This window comes from Lagopus leucura, unplaced genomic scaffold (assembly GCF_019238085.1).
Source record: "Lagopus leucura isolate 7727_CA_CO unplaced genomic scaffold, USGS_WTPT01 Super-Scaffold_100004, whole genome shotgun sequence".
Lineage (NCBI taxonomy): Eukaryota > Metazoa > Chordata > Aves > Galliformes > Phasianidae > Lagopus > Lagopus leucura.
In genome coordinates, this window is record NW_024962264.1 from 16,948,871 (window position 1) to 16,962,179 (window position 13,309).

Below are 13,309 nucleotides of genomic sequence, written 5' to 3' on the forward strand. Positions count from 1 at the left end.
TTACCAGTAACTTATTATGAATATTGATATGTGTTGTTCTCTCCCCTTTTCCTGCCATTTTCTTGATTTATTCCAAGCACTTCCAGTATGTTAGCAGGACACTATTTCTTCCCAGGTTTTGCGTTGACCAGAGAAGGGTTTGCATGGAGGGCAGGATGGAGAAAGCAAAGGCATTAAAGGCATGAAATGAGGAGTTAGGATCGCTTATTTAATGGATTATAGAGTGAAGAAATCTGAATTCAGTGTCCATCCTGCTTGGAGCTGGAGATAGGACTTAGTTACCTTTAGTAGATCAATCCTGCTCAATTTTTCAGTGATTGTGATGTTTGAGAAAGTAGTTTATTTGGATGAGCCTTTACATGCAAAATAGTAATACTAACTAAATAATAATAAAATAAAATAAAATAAAATAAAAAACTATCAGTTTTAGTTTAATACAAGCAAGTTGGCCTGAGAGCTCCATAGGAGCATAAGGAAGGGGGCATTGGCTTCTGTTCCTGTTTTGGAGTGAAATCGAGACTGGGTGTTCAGCCCCAGGCAAGGCATCCCAGAGTTCAATGCGTCAAAGTGCATCAAAATGTGGTTGCAATTCCCTGTGGAAGCCACTGTTCCCCTTCCTCAACATGCCTGAGAGGATCTGAGGCAGTATTGGACTTATTTATTCTCTCATTTCATACATATCTGGGCTCAAATGCAGATTGGAAGTTTTGCCTTTAACTGATAGCAGCAGTTAATATTAGACATTTTAATGTAACATTTATTATTTAACTTTAAAGTAGGAGGGAGTTCAGCACTTGCATTAGTATTAAATTCATACCTTTTAATAGGGAAGGTATTACTTGTTTAAAGTAAAACACATCATTTGGTCCTCTGAAGAACTCACACCTGCGCAAGAAGAGCTATTTATTACCCCAGTATTTCTTTTTTTTTAACGTGGTGATTTTGTTTTCTCAAGGTAGATATCATATCATGAAGTGATATTTCCATACCACTAAATGACACTTGAAAATTAATAGAAGTATAGATTTTGCTGATAATTTTTTTTCCTTTTTTTTTTTTTCTTTTTTTTTTTTCTGTTGTTGCTACAGAAAATATGGAAAAGCTGTCAGAGTGGTTATGGCAGTAAGAAGAATTTTTATTAAGAAATTACTTTGGTGATTAAATTTAACAATTTAGTACAAAATACTTCAGTTGTATTCCTGAAATCATTTCTGGGAATATTTTTGATATGTGAAAAAAATTGCCTTTTATATTTGCAATAGTTTTTCCAATAATAAAATTAGGCTCATACCCAAGTAAATACTACTAGACCAGGTTCCTTGCACCTTTAAAAGAGGTTGCAACCATTTGTGTGACAATTTATAAATACAATTGTTTTTTAATCCTCTCAGTTGAACTGTTTTTGATTTTTAACTTGCAATCGATCATAGATTCTTTTTCATTATCAGAGAATGAAAGAATTATTTATAGCTGAAAATGTGTCTTTCTGCAGGGCAGAGAGTTATTTGCTGGATGCTATCCTTTTGTAAAAATGACAGATCTCTTTTGAATAGAAGCAGACAAGTATATTCAATTGTAACATTTTAACACTTCTTCCAGCTTAATGCTAGAAGGTTCCGGTCTACTCAAAGTGCCTTTATCAACTGAGAAAGTTACTTTTTGAAGGAAGCTGTTATTTTAGCCACTCTACAGAGATGGGTGTTAAAGAAGGCATGCAGAAATGCATTTCTGGAATAACTGACATAGGAATCTTAACTGCTAGTTATTTTCTCAAGTAAGATTTTTTTTTAGGTTGACTTCTAAAACAAACAAAATGACACACACACCTTGGTAATAGTAATAATAAATGTATTTTATTGTTGTTATAGACGTAGTTAAACTAACCAAAAGAAAGTATCAAACCTTTGTCCTTTGTTGGTGACTGCAATTTACCAGTAACAGCTGAGGCACTGAAGTATGGATAGTGGGTGAAGAGGTGAGAGAAGAGAATTTTTTAACTTAACCAGACTTAGGTGGTATTTGTGTTTCATTTACTGCTTTACCTTTAGTGTATAAACTGAGATGAACTTACAAAATCAGAGTGAGTCTCCTTCCCCTCATTCTTGCTTTCTGCTTGGGATGATCTAAGTCTAACTCCAAGTGAATTTAATGCTGTCAGTCCCCTTTTATTCAGCATGTATTGTTTCTTGAGGTAAAACAAGGTAAAATCCTGCCGAAAACAGGAAACCTGATTTTGTTGAAGGAATCATAGAATCACAAGGTTGGAAACGACCTACAAGATCATCTAGTCCAACTTCATATGAGAATATTAAAAGTGTTTCAGGACAATGCTGTGCTTCTGCAAATGCCATTAAAGATGGCTTTTTTTGCACAGTTCAATAATAGATGGCATGAAATGCAACAAAATTATCCAGTGAATTAAAGCCTTTCTCAGGCTGCTATTAAAAGTACTATTCACACAGTATGTGCAAACCAAATTTACTTTAAGAGGCCGTATCAGCTCCTACTCTTTTTGTTCTTCAGCACTCAGCTGAAGCAGTAGGATCACCATGCTGCAGAGGACAGTTCTGCGTCTTCCTTTAAGCCTCCACTAAGCCTTTGATCTTGTCCTTAGGACTGTCAGCAATTTGTTCAGTGGAGTTACTTCCAGACAGAGAATGCAAATGTAAACAGACCTCTGTGAGTTGCTATGTTCAGGTTAGTGAGAAGAGCTACTGACATATGTAAATATTTTTGAACGAGCTTAACCAAGTTACTGCACCTTTACTTACGAACCTGAACCTGATCTCAGGTTCAAAATGCAGTTTGTAACAGTAAATAATGCAAATCCATACACACTATGGACCAAAATCTGACCATGGCCGGTACTGACAAGAAAAAAAGCCCTTATGCATGTAAGAATCTTAGAATGGTTTGGGCTGGAAGGGATCTTTAAAGACCATCTAGTTCCAAACCTCCTGCTATAGGCAGGGACACCTCCCACTAGATCAGGTTGCCCAAATCCTTAACCCGTTAACCAGTCTGGCCTTAAACATATCCATAGGGGAGACATCTACAGTGTTTCTGGGCAGATGCTACATCAGAGAGGAAAACAAATGAAATAATAATGTGAGATCTGAATGTGAGCACCTAGACTATGTAAGCATCAAAACTGACATAGAACATATGTATATATATACATATATATATAATTATTTTTATTCTATTGTGTAGCAACAAGGTGCAAGCTTTTGCAATTCATGTCTTTCTTTTCAGGCAGTGTACAGCTCACTGTATTTTCCAGGAGGACATAGACACTTTACTGTAGTAGTAAATTTTTTATGAAGAATCCAGTCAATCACTGCAAGAACATAATTGTGAATTTTGTGCCATTTACAGTGTAGGTATTTCTGAGTTTGAGATGAAAGGGAGAAAGACTTGCTGTTTGGAAACATTTATTTTTAATGTTTTGTTGGTAGCAAAGCGGATAAAATGTGTAATCTTCCTATCTAGAAATGTTAAGGGAATAAGATTGTTTCTGGAGAATGAGTTTTGCCATATTTCGTATTCTCTTTTCAAGTAGTGAGTAATATTTTAAACTCTTTCTGTATTTTATAAGCAAATAGAAATTTTAGAAATTCCACTTCTCTGTCCAAATTTCTCACTTAATCTTTTGTTTTTCAACCTAATATGCCTTCTAAATTCAAGCATGGTTGCTGATTTACATTGTATTTACTGATTCCAGGATTAATACATCTCTGCTCGCATTTTTTCACCTTCCTACTAATACTGCATAATACAGCAGTGGATATTTGCTGGTCACTTAAGTGGTAATTTAATTTTAACTTTTTTAAATTATGAAAAATGAGGCTGCTATGTGGGGGATTCACTGCATGAAGCAGAAGGAAGCAGTCTCATTGCAAATTGAGGTTCAATAAATTATTGAAAACTTCACTGAAAAGGAAAGGTGGAGGTTAGTGAGGCAGTTGCAGAACTTACCTTTGTATTTCACTCTCAGCAATTTCAAGTTATTTATGCACTGAGGAAGGATTAAGGCAGTGATGAACTGCCTGCTTGCAGCAGGAAAATGTGTCTCAATCTGATGGAGGATTTTGGGAAAGGACCCAAAATATTTGTTAAAAAAAAAAAAAAAAAAAAAAAAAAAGTTCAAGGTGGAGAGTAGTCAGGTCTGCAGAACTATGAATTTAAGACATTATCCCAGGATGGTTTAGAAATATATTGGGCGCAATGTGATAACATAGGTGTACAGTACTTTAAAGATCATGGAAAAGAAGATATCATACATGGAACTCAGAAGGCAGAACTCTTTGCAGAAGGAGTTGTAAAAGGATTGATTCTTGTAGCTGATGCACACCTGTGAGTACAGGCCCCAGATTCCCAGTGTCTCCTTTCAAAAACACGTAAAGCAAATATTTCCATTGATGCTTGCCTGCATAAATATTTTCCAGAAGGAAATACATGATGACCATAGGCAAATATGTGCTTGAAACCATAACATTTTCAAACCATTTGAAGTTTTAATGCAGGTTTAATAAAGATTCATAAAAGGATCACACTCTCTGTAATCAATTGCAAATGCTCATAATTACCCCAAGGCTGTTTTCAGCTGCCTGATGACTATAATATTTACAAGTCCAGCTCCAGACAGTCTTAAATCTGTTTATTACTCATCTGGTTCTTTGCCAACTTTTTGTACTCATTTACATCACTGTGTCTCAATAAACAACATACAATTAATTCAGGCTTCTTATTGAACTATTTTGTTTTTGCGTTAGTATGTATTACATCATCTAGACAAGGAAAGGAATATGTATTTTTCATCTATGTAACTGTACTGTGTCAATTACATTGCAAACTGGCAGCTGTTTGTGAGAACTTTCATATTAACTTGCTTTTGCTCATTGACATACCACTGAAAATTGAATATATATTTTAGCAGTCCCTAAAATTATTCACTTCTGAGAAAAATGGGCTGCTGTATTATATTTTTCCAGTGGAACAGTGACCAAGCTTGTGCTTTTTACCTTGATATTGTTAGGGAAATTCATTCCAGGAGCTATGCGTCATTATGTAGAATAGTAAGAGAAGATTATCCTTTGTTCAAGTTGATTTCCTTTAAGATGAAGTTGTTCAAGATCCTGAAGGCTCAGTCTGAGCATCTTCTGTGCTGTGTTAGTAAAAATTGAATATCAAATTTTCCAGAACTTCAAAGTTGAGGACAAAATCAAGCTGTAGATGCTTTCCTGATACCTGTGTAGTTATAATCTCTGGAATTGAGATATTATCTTGAGGTTTTGCTAATGTGTGAGATTTCATTTTTCCTGTGCAGACTGCAAGCCTCAACAGAAAATAATTGATCCTTGTACTGTTCTACATTGATAAGTGTTTTTTAACTTTTAATATGATTGTGGTATCTTTTCAGCAGCGTTAAAGTTTAGTCTGTAAATGGTTATTTTGGCAGCTAGATGAACAAAGTACTTTGCATGTTGTTTTGAAGAAATTATACCACTGCTGGAATGAAGGCATGAGTTGACCTTATTATTGCCATAAGTGTCACATAGTTTTATAAACTGAAAACTTCTCTGACACAGTTTTAATCAGTCAAGAGAAAGAGACACAGGAAAAAGTGGTATATGATTCATTGCAGTATTTGTAAATCATAGTTTAACTGCATTATTTTCATGGTTTGCACTTTTCACGTAACTAATCCACTCATAAAACATTCCTTTTGCTATAGTGCACGCTTTCAATCAACCAAAAAAATTACTGAGGAGCAGATTGAGGTGCCCTCAAAGAAAAATGTGTCTTGAGTAAGATGATCACACACACTGTCATGCTTATTCTATAACCACAATGGGCTGCAAGGGCAGTCACTTTCCCTGCCACTTACCTGGACAGGATAGTGTGGTTCCTCACGCTCCTGAACACCAATAAGGAGTAGTAGGGATCTACAAGGGAGATCTGGTACATCATGTACACAAAAACATGGTTTCCCTGCAATCAATCACATGTACCTAGGCATAGGTATTGAGCTGTTTTGGACAACTATATAAGATTTAACTATGATTTTTCAAGATGGGTATAATTTTTAAGAAGGAAAGAAATGCTGAAGATAAATTGTTCTCAGCTCTAAGCTGTTATCTGAGGAAATGGAGAAGAAAATTTTCTCTGCAAGATGCTGCTTTATGCAAAGGAATCTGCTAGATTCCTGCCTTCTGAAAGTCTCTGAGGTGAAGTGTGGCCAAAAAGAAATGGACTGAAGAGGTTTTAAGCAGGTTATGCAGTCAAAAGCATGTGATTGTAGACTGTACTGGCTTGTCAGCCTCTGTGAGAGGGGTGATCACAATCTGGCTTCAGTTCTATTTTCAAAAACCTGAAGTAACAGCTGATATTCAAGGATTAGTTCTAGCTTCAATTTTATTATTTTTATCTTTTTTTTTCTCCATTCTTCTCTGTTAAAAAGCTGATAATTCAAGTGAAAAATCTTGTATGAATCATCAGTGTGGCTGAAAACTTAAGTCTTGCAAGATTTGAAAACTGCAAATGTTGGTAGTATCTCTCCAGCAATATTGATTCAATTTCTTGAAATTATCAGTATTGATTTTGTTTATTTAGAGAGTAATCTCTAATAATTGAAGTACAGAGTGTGACCAAAATCAACAAATAGGAATGATATATTCAGAGGATCTTTTAAAGTAGGGTTATTCTACACGTTTCAGTAGTTCCGCAATAGTTCAGATCAAACAACGAAACTGAAGTTACTTGCTTTTTTTATGATTTGAAGTGGAAATGTTTTCAGAAAAAAAAGAATATATCTGTACTGTTTATTTTACTTCTTTTTTTCCAACCAGATGATCATAAGAAATTTTAGACATTTTTTTTAACTTTTTTTTTAATGTGTGATATCTCAAAAAGTTGCACATGAAGGAGGAAAAAAGTCAATTTTATCATTTATAGATTTTAATTTTACCTGAGAAATAGCATCTTCACTTGCTGGGTTCCAGAAATATTGATAACATAAGTGGGATCCCACCTGTGATTAAGCATTTGAGCTTAAATATTTTTATAATGTGTTGAAACTAGATTTCTGTTCCCAAGTAGGATAAGAAGCAACAACAAGAATGGGTGTAGGTGAGTAACTGTGCATTTTTGTTGGTGCTTGGTTGATTTTTTTTTTTCTTGATGTTGTTTTTGTTTTTAATTTTTGGTGGTTCACTGAATTACATACAAACTTACTAATGAGAGGAAATCCCACTGCGTGTGAGTATGATGAAGGACTGTTACTGAATCATCATGCTAAATTGTTGTTTTCCTTAGTTTAGAACTTAACCATGTTAATAAACATCAACACATGCACAGGAATGTGAATGCTTTGCTCATGGCTTTAAGCAGAACGGTAGCACTGTCAGATTCCAGCCAGAGCTGCATATCTCCCTTGTGTGCACTTCATTTCCATAACTAATAGTTGCTGTCATGTTAGCCATTGTTGTGTAAGGAAGAATCACTGTGCTAGACTTAAAAAGCTTTTTTGATAATAATTTGGACAGTGTCATTTGTTATACAATGGCTTTTCTCATCAACTGTACAAATAAAGTAGTCTTTTGTGTAAATCAACCAGTGAATATTTATGACAGGTGCATTCACCTTTACTGCCACAGCTGAATCAGTTGGTATTTATCATCTGGGTACTGCAAGGAAAATGTTCTCAGATCTAAAATGGTATCATAGGGAGGATGAGCTAATGACTGTAAACCGGCTTTGAGGTAACCATAGTGCTCAGCAACAGCAAGAACCTTGTAATTTAGATGAAATACAATGATAAGGGTGGACTGATGGATTTATTGCCATCTTTCTCTTTTCCTAGCCATAACGTGATCTGAAAATTTACTTTAAAATATTTCATAGAATCACTAAGGTTGGAAGAAGAGGAAATTTTTCCTAACATCCAATGTGAATCTCCCCTGGTGCAAGTTGGGGCCATTTCCTCTAGTCCTGTTGAGTGCTACATGGGAGAAGAGGCCAATCCCCACCTCACCACAACCTCCTTTCAAATAGTGGTAGAGAGTGATAAGGTCTTCTCTGATCCTTCTCTAGCCTAAACAATCCCAGTTCCCTCAGCTGCTCCCCATCATACTTGCATTCCAGACCTCTCACCATCTTAGTTGCCCTTCTCTGGGCATGCTCCAGTGTCTTGATGTCTTTCTTTTAATGAGGAACCCAAAGCTGAAGACAGCTCAAAATGCAGCCTCACTACTGCTGGGTACAGAGGGATGATCTCCTCCCTGCTCCTGCTGGCAACTCTATTTCTGATACAAGCCAGGATGCCATTGGCCTTGGCCACCCGGGCGCACTGCTGGCTCATGTTCAGCTGAGTGTTTATCAAGACCTAAAGGTCCGTTTATTCCACACAGTCTTCCAGCCACTTTCCCCAAGCATGTTGCATTGCCTGGCGTTGTTGTGGTCAAAGTGCAGAAGCCAGCACTTGATCTTGTTGAATTTCATCCCACTGGCCTTGGCCCATTGAGCCATCTTTTCCAGATCTCTCCATAGAGCCATCCTACCCCAGCTCAGTATCTCCTCCCAGCTTGGTGTTATCTGCAAACTTGCTGAGGATGCACTCAGTGCCCTCATCCAGGTTATCACTAAATATGTTAATCAGGACAGGTTCCATAACCAATCCCTGGGGAACACCTCTTGTGACCAATCTCTATCTGGATTTAACTCCATTCCCCATCACTCTCTGGGCTTGGCCATCCAGAAAGTTTTCTTTAGCCAGCAGAGTGTATCTGTCCAAGCCGTGGGCTGCCAGTTTCTCTAGAATACTATGGAAGACAGTGTCCAAGACTTTTGCATCTACTTCTAGCTCATTTTTAATAAGAGTGTGTGAGATATACTTGGAGTGTGAGATGTTAATTTGCTGTTCATTTTGCATGGATTATAAAAACTCACTGAATATACAGACTGCTTTTGCTGCATGAAATGTGTTGGCCTATCTTAATCTAGTATGTCCTAAACATTACACTGTAGGACATTTTCTCCCTCTGAAATTTTCCATTGGCATAGAAATAGAGATGTGAAATAAAAGTCGCATAATACTAGAAAGAAGAAAAACTAAGGTCCACATCTGTAATCTGGTGGTAAGGAAAATTATAGAAGGAGTAAAATTTTTTACTAAGATTGGACAGTGGAAATCAAGAATGTCATTGTTCTGTGTGCATTGTATTCTGTAGCAACCTCAGTAAAAAGCAAGCTATTGCAACTCCTTAAATCTTGTGTCAAGGAAAGCTGTTGACTTTAAATTATCATGGTCTACTGAAAATATTGTCTTCCTTTTCCTATTCACCTCCCTGTGCATATTTTCTACCATAAAATTTGATGAAGTTTCCATTAAAGTGCTGCTACTGTTTTTCTTAGGTGAGGTCCAAGTCTTTCTGCTAGGCTGGCCAGTTAAGGACATCTAGATATCAGATCCACTGTCCAAAGGATAGCTTAGTTCTGTCTGCTCTGAGCATGTTCTTCAGTATCTTGTCCATATCTTGTGGTCTCTCTCAAGTTCCCACAAGGTGTTTAATAAACAGTCTTTGGAGGTTTAGGTGCTTACATCTCATTGGCAGTGTACTTTCATAGGTACTGATACAGTAATGATAAGTCCACAGCAAAGCTGGCATCTGAATTTTCTTTTCAATCAGACTTGTATCAAGCTGTGTTTGAATATGCCTGTCATGTCTTTGGAGGTTGCAGGGCTGTAGGCCTTTTGCTCACCCACAGAGGATGCTCTGCAGTTGCAGTTCAGCTGCATAGTGTGGTTGCAGCCCATGAGATGTATCCAGGGTTGGACCTTCTGTGCCCTAGCAGCATCCAGCATGGGCCCTTTGTACAGATCTGCCTTGCTGTATTGTGGCTGTGTTTGTGTAGTCAAGGAAGGGCATTTCCAGGAGAGTCCTGGATAAATTTTACTCCCCTGATCCTTGTTTTCTAAACTTTCTAAGTCAGCTTACAGTGTCTTGAATCAACCACAATTTTGGTTGAAAAGAGAATTTTTACTAACTTTTCAATTTCCAGCCTGCTTTAATTCTACAGCTGATGGTCAATCTCTGACTGCAGGGTGACGCTATGTTCTTATGCATGTATGTGTAGAATTGAAGTAATGACTGTACAGTAAAAATCAGAAAATATAATATTAACTAAGAGTAACTGTGAAAAGAAATAGGAGGTAATATGTAGCTTCAGTTTTAGCATCAGTTTTTCTCTGTATGGTAACACTGACTTTCTTCAGTAAAGAAAATAATTAATACTGGTGATAAAGGACAGCATTTCTGGAAATGACTCTGACTCATCTGATTTACATAAAAAATAGGAATGTATCTCCTGGCTGGGCAACAGGTTGGCTAGCAAATCCAGGGCAAAAAGCACCTGTGTTTTAGACATGAACAGTTCTGGGTCTATGCAGCAGAGCTATCTGTGCCACAGGTTACTTGCCAGATTTTCCTGCAGTTTATCTATTAAAAAGATGATTCCACAGCACAATGTGGAAGTGTGCCACTTTCAGACAATCCATGCAGGAGAGATAATGCTGCCCATTCACTGGTAGCATCTGTTCTTTGGCATTCACTTTGAATATGGTGATTATTAGTGACTTGCTGCTGAAATACTGGAAACACCATCGTGATTTAAATAGCATTTCAATAGCAGGATGTGTTTTTGTGTGCTCTCTGCCATTTCACAATGGCAGGTGAGCATCGCCACTATCTCAGTTTTTCTACTGGGTAGGCTGAGACAGAAGCAGAGTCAATATTTACTGCCCATCCTCTTCTTTGTGTTGTATCACTGCTAATGGCAGAAGTATTGAAGAAGTTTTATGCAGTATGGTTTGTTATCCTTCCTATTAGAATGGTGCTGTTTTCCTAGAAGTGAATCACGTTGATATCGTACTATTGGTATGGTCACCAACAGTGACCAATAAATGCAGAACAGTAGAATTATACTGGACCCACATCCCTTTTGTCTCTTCCTTTGGTGAAAATTAAGTATAATTGTCTCGTTTATTTTTGCAGATAGTCATGGCAAACAAAGCAATTTGGCCTATAATCTAGTTTCCGGTACAGCACAGATTAAATAGAATATTGGGCAATAATTCCAGAAAATTTTTTAATTCTGGTCATGTGTAATTATGTTCTTAATTTGGAAGGACAAATAATGCTTCAGCTATACCTGCATTTCCAATTCTGGTGTCTGAGAAGAATATATGGTTATTTGCTATAGAATTTAAAATAAAATAAAATTCAGAGTGAGTAAGCACCAGAATGAGGGGATTAATGTTATTTTTTTAATAAAGCTAGGCATACTTGAAGCAGTTCAAACAATCTTGTTGCTTCTTAAATTGGTATTTAAAGTGCCAAAAAAAAAAAAAAATCAAACATCTGATTAGATTGAATTTAATTTTCCTGATTTGTATATTAAATAGAATCTGTAATTAGTATCTGATTCTCCTATAGAACTTTATGTTTAAGATAAGCATGCATTTTATTTGTCTTTAAACTATTCTTCAAGTGTTTAGTAATACTAGTTTTTTGGCAGACTTTGAGTTGCACTGTGTTGCAGTGCTGAATGCCTAAAATTGCTGCCATTTCTGTCTAGTTCAGTATTTTGGAGCAGTAGACAAGACACAGCTTGTTGGTTGTGACAGGCTGACTTCCAAGACTAGGACTGTAGCAATACTTCTGTTGTCTGCTTAGCTACAAGCTACACTACACAACACTTAATCTTAGCCAAAAGGCTGAGAAGCGATGGAATAATAAATTAAGCACAGATAGGCTCCCCAAGGAGGTGGTTGAGTTACCATCCCTGAATGTGTTTAAAAGCCGCTTGGATGTGGTGCTCAGGGCCATGACTTCATGGTGAGTTGTTAGAGTTAGGGTAGCATGGATAGGTTGTGGTTGGACTTGATGATCATTAAGGTCTTTTCCAACCTGAACAATTCTATGATTCTAAGCTCTTATGTGGTCAGTGCTTTATCCCTGGAAGTGGCTTGGAAATCTGGTGCTTGAGGTGGGTGGCTGCTTGTAACACTTTCAGGATAGAATCTCTCTACTCTGGAGACGATTTGTTTTCCTTATGGTGTTTTGTGTTAATAAAAACAAGAGGAATGGGATGAGAATGTCTTTCTAGTGCTCAGATCTTTTTTGATTGTCCCACTGAGTTTCTCTGAAACCCAGAATCTTTCAATTTATTTTGCCAAAGACTGAAATCAAATGCCAACATCAACATTTGTTAGCACTTTTAAACATGTGTTTGACATGTGTTTGGCCCCAGTCCAAATCCACAGACATATAGCCAGGTAGAAAGTGCATTAACCTGGAGCTGGAAAAGAGGAGAGCTTGCACTTAGACATAGTAAAATTCTTCTGGAGTTCAGTGTAGAGACATCTCAGCTCAAGTATTTTTGTCTTTCTTCAAAGGCTATTCAGCTCTGGATGCTGAAGCATTTTCCAGCTACACTCCCTTTGGACAACACAGTATTCACCTGCTGTAGTTACCAGCCAGGCCATAGTTGCGTTTCTCTTTCCCTCTCCCACGCTAAATCCACATATGACATCTCCTTAATCTTCTCAAGGGAGTGTTATATGAATTTCTCTGTCATTATGCTGATGCTTTCCTAGGGGCATGGGTCACATCATCCTCCACTGTAGCCTTGTTTGCACCCACAGGACTGAAAAAACAGCAGCTGAGTGCTGGTAGTACTGCACTCTGGAAGGTTAAAGGAGGCTACTGGTGTCTGGATGGCTTTTGGGGAAGTTATTTTAAAGATTTCTTCACAGTATTTTTTTCTCCAATTGAATGATTTTAATTATTTTTCTAGTCTTAAAATTAATTTCAGCCTTTCAAAATGCCATTCATTGCTTGCCAGTGAACCCCTATGAGAATATAGTAACTGAAGTCCTGATAAAGTAGAACAACAGCACCATGCTCTGCTGCTCTCTGCAGCTTGTCTCAGCATTGCCCTGAGCTGTGCCAGCGTGATGTCACTTGTATCTCCTGCAGTGTAGACCACCCTGAGGGTCAACTGAGAGCCCTTTCCTGTTTGACGTTACGGCTGTTCTTGTAATAACTCTCCTAGGGCTTACAGCCTGCCATGCTCAGACATTCCTCTGATTTTCCAGTCTTTTGCAGTTCTCTATCACCATGTGAGAACAGAATCTTCTAAGTTTCCAGTAGCATAAATTATTTTGAAGTTCCCCATTCCATATCTACTAGTTCTGTACTGGCTGCATTACAAAGCTGCAACATTTTCCTGGCTTTTAGAACAGCTT

General features: G+C 37.3%; 1 protein-coding gene across 3 annotated transcripts in view; it reads left to right on the forward strand.

Moving 5' to 3' along the window:
* GRID2 (glutamate ionotropic receptor delta type subunit 2) overlaps positions 1 to 13,309 on the forward strand; it is a 685,707-nt gene that overhangs the window by 404,797 nt on the left and 267,601 nt on the right. The gene's annotated exons all lie outside the window — the stretch shown is intronic.